Source organism: Arachis hypogaea, chromosome 13 (assembly GCF_003086295.3).
Source record: "Arachis hypogaea cultivar Tifrunner chromosome 13, arahy.Tifrunner.gnm2.J5K5, whole genome shotgun sequence".
In the NCBI taxonomy this organism is placed as follows: Eukaryota; Viridiplantae; Streptophyta; class Magnoliopsida; order Fabales; family Fabaceae; genus Arachis; species Arachis hypogaea.
Window position 1 is genome coordinate 101,657,354 of NC_092048.1, and position 13,545 is coordinate 101,670,898.

General features: G+C 39.0%; 1 non-coding gene across 1 annotated transcript; it reads right to left on the reverse strand.

Moving 5' to 3' along the window:
* Window positions 1–286: 286 nt before the first annotated feature.
* On the reverse strand, window positions 287–394 carry LOC112739568 (small nucleolar RNA R71). Its single transcript, XR_003170500.1, has one exon. It is a non-coding gene; the product is annotated as a small nucleolar RNA R71 (small nucleolar RNA).
* Between the last annotated feature and the right edge of the window lie 13,151 nt (window positions 395–13,545).

The window sequence follows — 13,545 nt, forward strand, 5'->3', positions numbered from 1 at the left end:
CTTTGAGCTTAAACCTCAATTAGTTTCTCTGATGCAACAAAACTGCAAGTTTCATGGACTTCCATCCGAAGATCCTTTTCAGTTCTTATCTGAATTCTTGCAGATCTGTGATACTGTTAAGACCAATGGGGTTGATCTCGAGGTCTACAAGCTTATGCTTTTCCCATTTGCTGTAAGAGACAGAGCTAGAATTTGGTTGGACTCTCAACCTAAAGACAGCCTGAACTCTTGGGATAAGCTGGTCACGGCTTTCTTAGCCAAGTTCTTTCCTCCTCAAAAGCTTAGCAAGCTTAGAGTGGATGTTCAAACCTTCAGACAAAAGGAAGGTGAATCCCTCTATGAAGCTTGGGAGAGATACAAGGAACTGACCAAAAGGTGTCCTTCTGATATGCTTTCAGAATGGACCATTCTGGATATATTCTATGATGGTCTATCTGAACTATCAAAGATGTCATTGGACCATTCTGCAGGTGGATTCATTCACCTAAAGAAAACGCCTGCAGAAGCTCAGGAACTCATTGACATGGTTGCAAATAACTAGTTTATGTACACTTCTGAAAGGAATCCTGTAAGTAATGGGACGCCTCAGAGGAAGGGAGTTCTTGAAATTGATACTCTGAATGCCATATTGGCTCAGAACAAAATATTGACTCAGCAAGTCAATATAATTTCTCAGAGTCTGAATGGATTGAAGGAATCATCCAACAGTACTAAAGAGGCATCTTCTGGAGAAGAAGCTTATGATCCTGAGAACCCTGCAATAGCAGAGGTGAATTATATGGGTGAACCCTATGAAAACACCTATAATCCCTCATGGAGAAATTATCCAAATTTCTCATGGAAGGATCAACAAAAGCCTCAACAAGGCTTTAACAATGGTGGAAGAAACAGGTTTAGCAATAGCAAGCCTTTTCCATCATCCACTCAGCAAAAGACAGAGAGTTCTGAGCAAACCCCATCTAGCTTGGCAAACATAGTCTCTGATCTATCTAAGGCTACTGTGAGTTTCATGAATGAAACAAGGTCCTCCATTAGAAATTTGGAAGCACAAGTGGGCCAGCTGAGTAAAGGAATCACTGAAACCCCTCCTAGTATTCTCCCAAGCAATACAGAAGAAAATTCAAAAGGAGAGTGCAAGGCCATTGAATTGATCATCATGGCCGAACCTACAAGGGAGGGAGAGGACGTGAACCCCAGTGAGGAAGACCTCCTGGGACGTCCAGAGATTAATAAGGAGTTTCCTTCTGAGGAACCAAAGGACTCTGAGGCTCATCTAGAGACCATAGAGATTCTATTGAACCTCCTTCTGCCCTTCATGAGCTCTGATGAGTATTCTTCCTCTGAAGAGGATGAAGACATTACTGAAGAGCAAGTTGCTAAACACCTTGGTGCAGTCATGAAGCTGAATGCCAAATTATTTGGTAATGAGACTTGGGAAGATGAACCTCCCTTGCTCACCAATAAACTGAGTGGTCTGGATCAACTGAGATTACCTCAGAAGAAACAGGATCCTAGAAAGTTCTTAATACCTTGTACCATAGGTACCATGACCTTTGAGAAGGCTCTATGTGACCTTGGGTCAGGGATAAACCTCATGCCCCTCTCCGTAATGGAGAAACTGGGAATCTTTGAGGTGCAAGCTGCCAGAATCTCATTAGAGATGGCAGACAACTCAAGAAAACAGGCTTATGGACTTGTGGAAGACGTGTTAGTAAAGGTTGAAGGCCTTTACATCCCTGCTGATTTCATAATCCTGGATACTGGGAAGGATGAGGACGAATCCATCATCCTTGGAAGACCTTTCCTAGCCATAGCAAGAGCTATTATTGATGTGGACAGAGGAGAATTAGTCCTTCAACTGAATGAGGACAACCTTGTGTTTAAAACTCAAGGATCTCCTTCTATAACCATGGAGAGGAAGCATGAAAAGCTTCTCTCACTGCAGAGTCAACCAAAGCCCCCATAGTCAAACTCTAAGTTTGGTGTTGGGAGGCCACAACCAAACTCTAAGTTTGGTGTTGAACTCCCATATCCAAACTCTAAGTTTGGTGTTGGAAAGTCTCAACAATGCTCTGAACATCTGTGAGGCTCCATGAGAGCTCACAGTCAAGCTATTGACATTAAAGAAGCGCTTGTTGGGAGGCAACCCAACATTATTTAATCAATTTTATTTTATTTTCCCTTTATTATTTCGTGTTTTATTAGGTTGATGATCATGTGGAGTCACAAAAACTACTGAAAAATAAAAAATATAATGAAACATAGCATTGAAAACAGTACACCCTGGAGGAAGAGCTTACTGCCGTTTAAACGCCAGTAAGGAGCATCTGACTGGCGTTTAACACCAGAACAGAGCATGAAACTAGTGTTAAATGCCAGAAACAAGCAGCAGCCTGGCGTTTAAACGCCAGGATTGCACCCAGAGGAAAGCTGGCGTTAAACGCCAGAAACAAGCATCAGACTGGCGTTTAACGCCAGAAACATGCACCATACTGGCGTTCAACGCCAGAAACATGCTATAAACTGGCGTTGAATGCCCAAAACAAGCAAGGAAGTGGCGTTTAACGCCAGCAACATGCTGCAGTCTGGCGTTAAATGCCAGGATTGCATGTATAAGGCGTTTTACACGTCTAAAAGGTGCAGGGATGAAAAACCCTTGACACCTCAGGATCTGTGGACCCCACAGGATTCCCTCAGGATCTGTAGACCCCACAGGACCCCCACCTACCCTTCTTCTCTCCTCTTCACACCTTTTCGTGACTCTCTTCCCCAAATACCCTTCACCAATCAACTCAATCACTCTTCCCCATCACCTCTTCACCACTCACATCCATCCTCTCTTCCCCAAAAACCCCACCTACCTTCAAATTCAAACTAATTTCCCACCCAAACCCAACCCTAATGGCCGAAACTTCACCCTCCCCCCACTCCTATATAAACCCCTCATTCCTTCTTCATTTTCACACAACACAACCCTAAATTCACCCTTGGCCGAAACCATCTCTCTCTCCCTCTCCTCCATTTTTCTTCTTCTTCTACTTCTTTCTTTCTTCTTTTGCTCGGGGACGAGCAAATATTTTAAGTTTGGTGTGGTAAAAGCATAGCTTTTTGTTTTTCGATAACCATTTATGGTACCTAAGGCCAGAGAAACCTCTAGAAAGAGGAAAGGGAAGGCAATTGCTTCCACCTATGAGTCATGGGAGATGGAGAGATTCATCTCTAAGGTCCATCAAGACCACTTCTATGAAGTTGTAGCCAAGAAGAAAGTGATCCCTGAGGTTCCTTTCAAGCTCAAAAAGAATGAGTAACCGGAGATCCGACTTGAGATTCAAAGAAGAGGTTGGGAAGTTCTCACCAACCCCATTCAACAAGTCGGGATCCTAATAGTTCAAGAGTTCTATGCAAACGCATGGATCACAAGGAACCATGATCAAAGTGTGAATCCAAATCCAAAGCATTGGCTTACTATGGTTCGGTGAAAATACTTAGATTTTAGTCTAGAAAATATAAGGCTGGCGTTCAACTTGCCAATGATGGAAGAGAATGCACGTCCCTACACAAAAAGGGTCAACTTTGATCAAAGGTTGGACCAAGTTCTCATAGACATATGTGAGGAAGGAGCTCAATGGAAAATTGACTCAAGAGGCAAGCCGGTTCAATTAAAAAGGCATGACCTCAAACCAGTGGCTAGGGGATGGCTAGAGTTCATTCAACGCTCAATTATTCCTACTAGTAACCGGTCTGAAGTTACTATAGACTGGGCCATCATGATCCATAGTATCATGATTGGAGAAGAGGTGGAAGTTCATGAGATTATACCTCAAGAACTTTACAAGGTAGCTGACTAGTCCTCCACTTGGGCAAGGTTAGCCTTTCATCACCTCATATGCCACTTCTGCAATTCGGCTAGAATTGACATAGAGGGAGATATCCTCATTGAAGAGGATAAGCCCATCACTAAGAAAAGGATGGAGCAAACAAGAGATCATGGACCTCAACATGAGCATGAGGAGATTCCTCACCATGAAATCCCTGAGATGCCTCAGGGGATGCACTTTCCTCCATAGAATTATTGGGAACAAATCAACACTTCCCTAGGAGAATTAAGTTCCAACATGGGACAACTAAGGGTGGAGCACCAAGAGCATTCCATCATCCTTCATGAAATTAGAGAAGATCAAAGAGCTATGAGGGAGGAGCAAGAAAGACAAGGAAGAGACATAGAGGAGCTCAAGAGCACCATTGGTTCTTCAAGAAGAGGAAGACGCCACCCTCACTAAGGTGGACTCATTCCTTAATCTCCTTGTTTATTTATTTTCCTGTTTTTTTTTTATTTTTGAGCTTTATGTTTATTTATATTTATGTCTTATTACATGATCATTAGTGTCTAAGTGTCTATGCCTTAAAGTTATGAAAATGAATCCATCACCTCTCTTAAATAAAAACTGTTTTAATTACAAAAGAACAAGAAGTACATGGTTTCGAATTCATCCTTGAAACTAGTTTAATTATTTTGATGTGGTGGCAATACTTTTTGTTTTCTGAATGTATGCTTGAACAATGCATATGTCTTTTGAAGTTGTTGTTTATGAATGTTAAATATGTTGGCTCTTGAAAGAATGATGAAAAGGAGAAATGTTATTTGATAATCTGAAAAATTATAAAAATGATTTTTGAAGCAAGAAAAAGCAGTGAATACAAAAGCTTGCAGAAAAAAAAGAAAAAAAAAATGGCGAAAAAAAATAGAAATAGAAAAAGCAAGCAGAAAAAGCCAAAAGCTCTTTAAACCAAAAGGCAAGAGCAAAAAGCCAATAGCCCTTAAAACCAAAAGGCAAGGTTAATAAAAAGGATCTAAGGCTTTGAGCATCAGTAGATAGGAGGGCCTAAAGGAATAAACTCCTGGCCTAAGCGGCTAAACCAAGCTGTCCCTAACCATATGCTTGTGGTGTGAAGGTGTCAAGTGAAAACTTGAGACTGAGCGGTTAAAGTCAAGGTCCAAAGCAAAAAGAAGAGTGTGCTTAAGAACCCTAGACACCTCTAATTGGGGAATTTAGCAAAGCTGAGTCACAATCTGAAAAGGTTCACCCAGTTATGTGTCTGTAGAATTTATGTATCCGGTGGTAATACTGGAAAACAAAGTGCTTAGGGCCACGACCAAGACTCATAAAGTAGCTGTGTTCAAGAATCAACATACTGAACTAGGAGAATCAATAACACTATCTGAATTCTAAGTTCCTATAGATGCCAATCATTCTGAACTTCAATGGATAACGTGAGATGCCAAAACTATTCAAGAGGCAAAAAGCAACAAGTCCTGCTCATCTGATTGGAGCTAAGTTTCATTGATATTTTGGAATTTATAGTATATTCTCTTATTTTTATCCTATTTTATTTTCAGTTGCTTAGGGATAAGCAATAATTTAAGTTTGGTGTTGTGATGAGCGGATAATTTATACGCTTTTTGGCATTATTTTTACACAGTTTTCAGTATAATTTAGTTAGTTTTTAGTATATTTTTATTAGTTTTTAATTAAAATTCACATTTCTGGAGTTTACTATGAGTTTGTGTGTTTTTCTATGATTTCAGATAATTTCTGGCTGAAATTGAGGGACTTGAGCAAAAATCAGATTCAGAGGTTGAAGAAGGACTGCAAATGCTATTGGATTCTGACCTCCCTGCACTCAAAGTAGATTTTCTGGAGCTACAGAACTCCAAATGGAGTGCTCCCAATTGCATTGGAAAGTAGACATCCAAGGATTTTCAGAAATATATAATAGTCCATACTTTGATTAAGGATAGATGACGTAAACTGGCGTTGAACACCAGTTCCATGCTACATTCTGGAGTTAAACGCCAGAAATAGGTTGCAAAGTGGAGTTAAACGCCAGAAACAGGTTACAAACTGGCGTTCAACTCCAAGAAAGACCTCTACACGTGTAAAGCTCAATGCTCAGCCCAAGCACACACCAAGTGGGCCCCAGAAGTGAATTTCTGCATCATTTACTCATTTCTGTAAACCCTAGTAACTAGTTTAGTATAAATAGGACTTTTTACTATTGTATTTACATTCTCTTTGATTAGTTTTATGCTATCTTAGACCTTTATGGGGGCTGGCCATTCGGCCATTCCTGAACCTTCATTACTTATGTATTTTCAACGGTAGAGTTTCTACACACCATAGATTAAGGTGTGGAGCTCTGCTGTTCCTCAAAGATTAATGCAAAGTACTACTGTTTTTCTATTCAATTCAAGCTTATTCCTATTCTAAGATATCTATTCGCACCCAAGAACATGATGAATGTGATGATTATGTGACGCTCATCATCATTCTCAATGAACGCGTTCCTGACAAACACTTTCGTTCTACATGCAAACAAGCTAGAATGAATATCTCTTAGAATCTTCGTGGTATAAGTTAGAACCCGTGGATGGCCATTCTTGAGATATGGAAAGTCTAAACCTTGTCTGTGGTATTCTGAGTAGGATCTGGGAAGGGATGGCTGTGACGAGCTTCAAACTCGCGAGTGCTGGGCGTAGTGACAGACGCAAAAGGATAGTAAATCCTATTCCAGTATGATCGAGAACCGCCAGATGATTAGCCATGCAGTGACAGCGCATTGGAGCATTTTCACAGAGAGGATGGGATGTAGCCATTGACAACGGTGATGCCCTACATAAAGCTTGCCATGAAAAGGAGTAGGAATGGTTGGATGAAGACAGTAGAAAAGCAGAGGTTCAGAGGAACGAAAGTATCTCTATACGCTTATCTGAAACTCTCACCAATAAATTACATAAGTATCTCTATCCTAGTTATATTTTATTTATCTTTTACTTATCAATTCATAAAACCATTTGAATCCGCCTGACTGAGATTTACAAGGTGACCATAGCTTGCTTCAAGCCGACAATCTCCGTGGGATCGACCCTTACTCACGTAAGGTTTATTACTTGGACAACCTAGTGCACTTGCTGGTTAGTTGTACGAAGTTGTGAAATAGAATTAAGAACATGAACGTGCGTATTGAGTTTTTAGCGCCGTTACCAAGGAAGGAATGACCACAATTTCGCACACCAATTAGCTATAGATTTGCTACAAATTAAGATATATTTGCGATCACATTAGCGAACAACTTGCGACGAGTTAGATTCGAAAAAACTCCTCACTAATTAGCGTCAACTCAACTAATTATTCCATTTTCTCTATGAAGTTAGCTTGGATTTAGCGATGAGTTTACTACAATAGTATTTGACGCTAATTAAAAACTACCTGTTAGTCTATTTCTTCTATGGAATTAGCTTTTAATTTAGTGATAGATTTGCGACTATCTATTCGGTCGCTAAAAAGTGTGGTTGTATCTCTACTTTTTGCCACGCTTTAAAAGCGCCAGTTTTTCTTATAGTGCGAGATAGTTATCAATTTGTTACTAGTTTAAAAGGAATTTGTAATGAATTTTGCGATAGTATTGCAACTAATTAAATACATATTATTTCCTAGCAAATTAGCGACTACTTTGTAACTTTGGTTTCTCATTTAGACTAGCTTTGGTTTAGAGACAAAATTCCTACAAATTTAATTAAGGATTTTCAAAGATTAGCTATAGATTTGCTACAAATTGAGATAGATTTGCGATCATATTAGCGAACAACTTCCGACGAGTTAGATTCGAAAAAACTCCTCACTAATTAGCGTCAACTCAACTAAGCATTCCATTTTCTCTATGAAGTTAGCTTGGATTTAGCGATGAGTTTACTACAATAGTATTTGACGCTAATTAGCAACTACCTGTCAGTCTATTTCTTCTATGGAATTAGCTTTTAATTTAGTGATAGATTTGCGACTATCTATTCGGTCGCTAAAAAGTGTGGCTGTATCTCTACTTTTTGGCACGCTTTAAAAGCGTAGCGAAAGCCAGTTTTTCTTATAGTGCGAGATAGTTATCAATTTGTTACTAGTTTAAAAAGGAATTTGTAATGAATTTTGCGATAGTATTGCAACTAATTAAATACATATGATTTCTTAGCAAATTAGCGACTACTTTGTAACTTTGGTTTCTCATTTAGACTAGCTTTGGTTTAGCGACAAAATTCCTAGAATTTTAATTAAGGATTTTCAAAGATTAGCTATAGATTTGCTACAAATTGAGATAGATTTGCGATCATATTAGCGAACAACTTGCGACAAGTTAAATTCGAAAAAACTCATCACAAATTAGCGTCAACTCAACTAAGCATTCATTTTCTCTATGAAGTTAGCTTGGATTTAGCGATGAGTTTACTACAATAGTATTTGACGCTAATTAGCAACTACCTGTCAGTCTATTTCTTCTATGGAATTAGCTTTTAATTTAGTGATAGATTTGCGACTATCTATTCGGTCGCTAAAAAGTGTGGCTGTATCTCTACTTTTTGGCACGCTTTAAAAGCGTAGCGAAAGCCAGTTTTTCTTATAGTGCGAGATAGTTATCAATTTGTTACTAGTTTAAAAAGGAATTTGTAATGAATTTTGCGATAGTATTGCAACTAATTAAATACATATGATTTCTTAGCAAATTAGCGACTACTTTGTAACTTTGGTTTCTCATTTAGACTAGCTTTGGTTTAGCGACAAAATTCCTAGAATTTTAATTAAGGATTTTCAAAGATTAGCTATAGATTTGCTACAAATTGAGATAGATTTGCGATCATATTAGCGAACAACTTGCGACAAGTTAAATTCGAAAAAACTCATCACAAATTAGCGTCAACTCAACTAAGCATTCATTTTCTCTATGAAGTTAGCTTGGATTTAGCGATGAGTTTACTACAATAGTATTTGACGCTAATTAGCAACTACCTGTTAGTCTATTTCTTCTATAGAATTAGCTTTTAATTTAGCGATAGATTTGCGACTATCTATTCGGTCGCTAAAAAGTGTGGCTGTATCTCTACTTTTTGGCACGCTTTAAAAGCGTAGCGAAAGCCAGTTTTTCTTATAGTGCGAGATAGTTATCAATTTGTTACTAGTTTAAAAAGGAATTTGTAATAAATTTTGCGATAGTATTGTAACTAATTAAATACATATTATTTCCTAGCAAATTAGCGACTACTTTGTAAATTTGGTTTCTCATTTAGATTAGCTTTGGTTTAGCGACAAAATTCCTACAAATTTAATTAAGGATTTTCAAAGATTCGCTATAGATTTGCTACAAATTGAGATAGATTTGCGATCATATTAGCGAACAACTTGCGACGAGTTAGATTTGAAAAAACTCCTCACTAATTAGCGTCAACTCAACTAAGCATTCCATTTTCTCTATGAAGTTAGCTTGGATTTAGCGATGAGTTTACTACAATAGTATTTAACGCTAATTAACAACTATCTGTTAGTCTATTTCTTCTATGGAATTAGCTTTTAATTTAGTGATAGATTTGCGACTATCTATTCGGTCGCTAAAAAGTGTGGTTGTATCTCTGCTTTTTGGCACGCTTTAAAAGCGTAGCGAAAGCCAGTGTTTCTTATAGTGCGAGATAGTTATCAATTTGTTACTAGTTTAAAAGGTATTTGTAATGAATTTTGCGATAGTATTGCAATTAATTGAATACATATTATTTCCTAGCAAATTAGCGACTACTTTGTAACTTTGGCTTCTCATTTAGACTAGCTTTGGTTTAGCGACAAAATTCCTACAAATTTAATTAAGGGTTTTCAAAGATTAGCTATAGATTTGCTACAAATTGAGATAGATTTGCGATCATATTAGCGAACAACTTGCGACGAGTTGGATTCGAAAAAACTCTTCACCAATTAGTGTCAACTCAACTAAGCATTCCATTTTCTCTATGAAGTTAGCTTGGATTTAGCGATGAGTTTACTACAATAGTATTTGATGTAAGACCCGGTTAATTAACGGCTAATTAACCCATAAATGAGAATTTATTCTAGAAAGCCAAAAATGTTATTTTTATGGCCAAATGTGATAGAGGAGAGTGAGACGAGAATTTCGGTACCAATTTTAAGGAAATCGGACCAAGATTGGATCGAACGGGCCAAACCGATCCAACCGGACCCAAAGTGGGCCCTTGGTCCAACTAAACTAAACCAAAATCCTAGTTTTCAGTACTCTCTCTCCTCATTTGAGACACTAAACACGCTGAAATGGAGGCTATGGAGGGAAGAACACTCTCTCAAGTTCTCTCCCTTGGTTGATCTTCAAATCACCATAACTTTTGATCTAGAGCTTCGATTGCCACTCTGTTTGCGGCCACGCGTTCACCGCGGAGAGCTCTACAAAACCCATACAATCAATCTTGAGGTAAGCCACGTTTTACTGTTCGAAATTTCAGCCCTTGATTTTGAGTTTCATGAGAAAAAATATTGAGATTTTGGGTTCTTTGATGTTATAGGACCCAACTCTCTTGAAGGAGAAGGTTAATCTTGTCTCCTTGGACCTTGGGTGTGGTAAGATTCTCAACTCTAGTATAAATTGTTGTTCTATGATGTTTGGGTATTGAGATGTTGTGTATGGATATGATGATTGTGGCTTAGGTTGTGTATATGTGAATATTGGAGCTTGATTGGTGATTTTGGAAAGCTTGGAAGAGGGTTTTGTGTGATAAAATCTATTCTTGGAGGTGTTGATACCTTGAGAGCTTGTGGACAAGTGGTTTGGAAGTGCTCCGGTTGAGTTTGGGAAATCGGCTAAGGTATGGTTTCGGTTTCCCGTATCCAATATGTAATGTGGTAGGAAATACTTAGGCTAGAGGCCCTAAGATAGGCATTGAATTGTTGGTGTTGTTGAATGGTAGAGAAATATGATGTGTTCATATATGTGATTATGAATATTGATGCCTTGATTGTGTGATATATGAGAAATGCATGTTGTGATATATGCTTGATGGATGATTGAGGTTGAATTGATGGGTGGTACCATGTTGAGGGTGAGTATGATGTTGATCATGTATAATGATGGTTGATTGGAAATGGTATTATTGAAAATTGGGATGAGGAAGGATGTATGACATGATATTGTGTTTGTCCTTTAGCCATTTGATTAAGAAGTGTTAAATTGGTTAGATGGTGATTTTGGGAATTTTGGTAAAATGTCAATGTGTGAGTTGAGGATGGCTTGTTGTTGATTTTGGTACATTTTGAATGATTTCAAAGAGAAGGGTTGAAATTGGCATGTTTTGATTGATTTTGAAAAGAGTTGAAAGTGGCTTGTTTTGAAAATGGCACTTTGTGGTTTTGTATTAAAACATGGTTTTTGGCATACTTTGATGGGACATAACTTGGACTACGAATCTCTGATTTGTGCCAAATCTGGTTAGAAATGAAATTCGATCCGGGATGTCCATGACGTTCGAAGAACGGGTGAAAAACGATTTAAAATGAGGAAGTTATGTCCGTCGGAAGATTGGGGTTTGAATCTGTGAATTCTGCAGCTTTTAACTTAGAAAAATTTGTAGCAGAATAACCCTCCGCGCGTAAGCGCAATTGGCACGTGCGCGCCGTTCTTCCAGGAAGCACCATCCACGCGTGCGCGTGGTGTGCGCGAGCGCTTCGATGCGCTGCATCGAATGCCCAGCCATTTTCCAGAGAGTTGTGCCAGTTTTGTGCCTTGGGCGCAAGAGTACCCACGCATACGCGTGGCTGACGCGTGCGCGTCGTTTGGCTAATTTTCAACCCGCGCGTTCGCGCGTATGACGCTTGCGCGTCGGTGAGTTATAAGGCCATCCGCGCGTGCGCGTGGAGTGCGCGTACGCGTGGCCCTGTTTTCATCCCAAAGTTGATTTTTGAGTTTTAAAAGCTAAATTTCATACTTCTAAGCCTCTGATCTCACCACTTATGTCTTAAATCATTATGATATGCCTAGCATGAGAAAAAGGGCTAGTGAATGTGGTAACTTGCGAGTGAAGCAAGGGGAAAAATGAATGATCATTGAGGATCAAAGATGATTATGTGAGATGCGGAGAATGGCGGTGGAAGTGCTTGTTATGCCATGGGCCGAAGGGCCATTATTGTCAATGAATTGGCTGGTTATGGATTTAACCATGAGCCGGATGGCTAGATTATTGCCGTGTTACGGCGGAGCTATGTTTATGGCCAAGTATAAATGCATATATGCTGTTGATTGAATTGTGAATGTTTGCACTTCTACCATTGGAGATGAGGGTTTCCCTGGGTAGTAGTAGTGGCTAGCCACCACGTGCTCCAGGTTGAGACTCGAAGCTTTGTTAACCCAATGTCGTAAGTGTGGCTGGGCACTGTGAAAGGCCCGGATGAGCTCACCCCCATAAATATTCACCAGTGATGGTGATGGATAAATATTCACCAGTGAGGGTAATGGATATGGATCATGATTATGATCAAGTTTATGATGAGTATAACTCGAGTTGGGGATGCACGACAGAGGGACAGTCCAATGGTTAGCTACCAGGACTTGTCGGGTTGGCTCTATAACCGACAGATGATATCATCAGCCACTAGGGACAGGCATGCATCATAAGCATACTACATGAATTGTTTGAGATTGCCTATTTGACTGCATATTACTTGCTATTTGCCTAAATGCCTTATCTGTTCCTATTTGTAAATCTCTTATCTGATATAACTGTGTTTGCTATATTATACTCCTGCTGGTGGTTGGGAGGTCTGAAGGAATTGGAAAGGGAAGTATTAGTTAGACTGAAGAATCTTTAGTTAGTTGCCACTTACGATTTAGCTTGTTTATAAGCTTTGATATTATCTGGAGGAAGTTCTAGGATTGCCTTCGGCTTTTCTCTATTATTATGTATTATATATGTGGAAGCTGTTACCGTACTGGGGACCTCTGGTTCTCACCCATGCGGATTTTGTGGTTTTCAGATGCAGGACGCGAGGCTTCTCGTTGAGGCATGCTAGAGACTTCTGGATTAGCGAAGATCCTTTGTTCTCGGGACTCTATTTTGATTTATATATCTTGTTTAGATACTTTTATCTCCATTAAATAATACAAACTGTGATGACTCCTTCTAGAGGGGATTTTGGAGAATAGGATTTCTGTATTTATGTCCCTTTGGGTTTCCTTTGGGGTTTTCCTTATTTTATTATTTGTATATATTGCTATGCTTGGACCGGTTCTCTTCGCAGCCGGATTTTGAGTCTTGATATTCCTGTTTTTGACACTCCTTTGTATACATATGATCTCGCGTTCGCTTATCCTTTACTCGTTACGTTATCGATCGGAGTGTTGCGCTTTCGAGTTATGGTTTTTGTTTACCCCTTTTTCTACAAAGGCTCCTAGTTATAATCAATTATTCATACTACTAAACGTACTAAATTTTTGTTTTAGAGGTCGTAATACCTTGCCATCTCTGAATTATGACTTAAGCATAAGACTCTGTATGGTAGGGTGTTACATTTGACGCTAATTAGCAACTACCTGTTAGTCTATTTCTTCTATGGAATTAGCTTTTAATTTAGTGATAGATTTGCGACTATCTATTCGATCGCTAAAAAGTGTCGTTGTATCTCTACTTTTGGGCACGCTTTAAAAGCGTAGCGAAAGCCAGTTTTTCTTATAGTG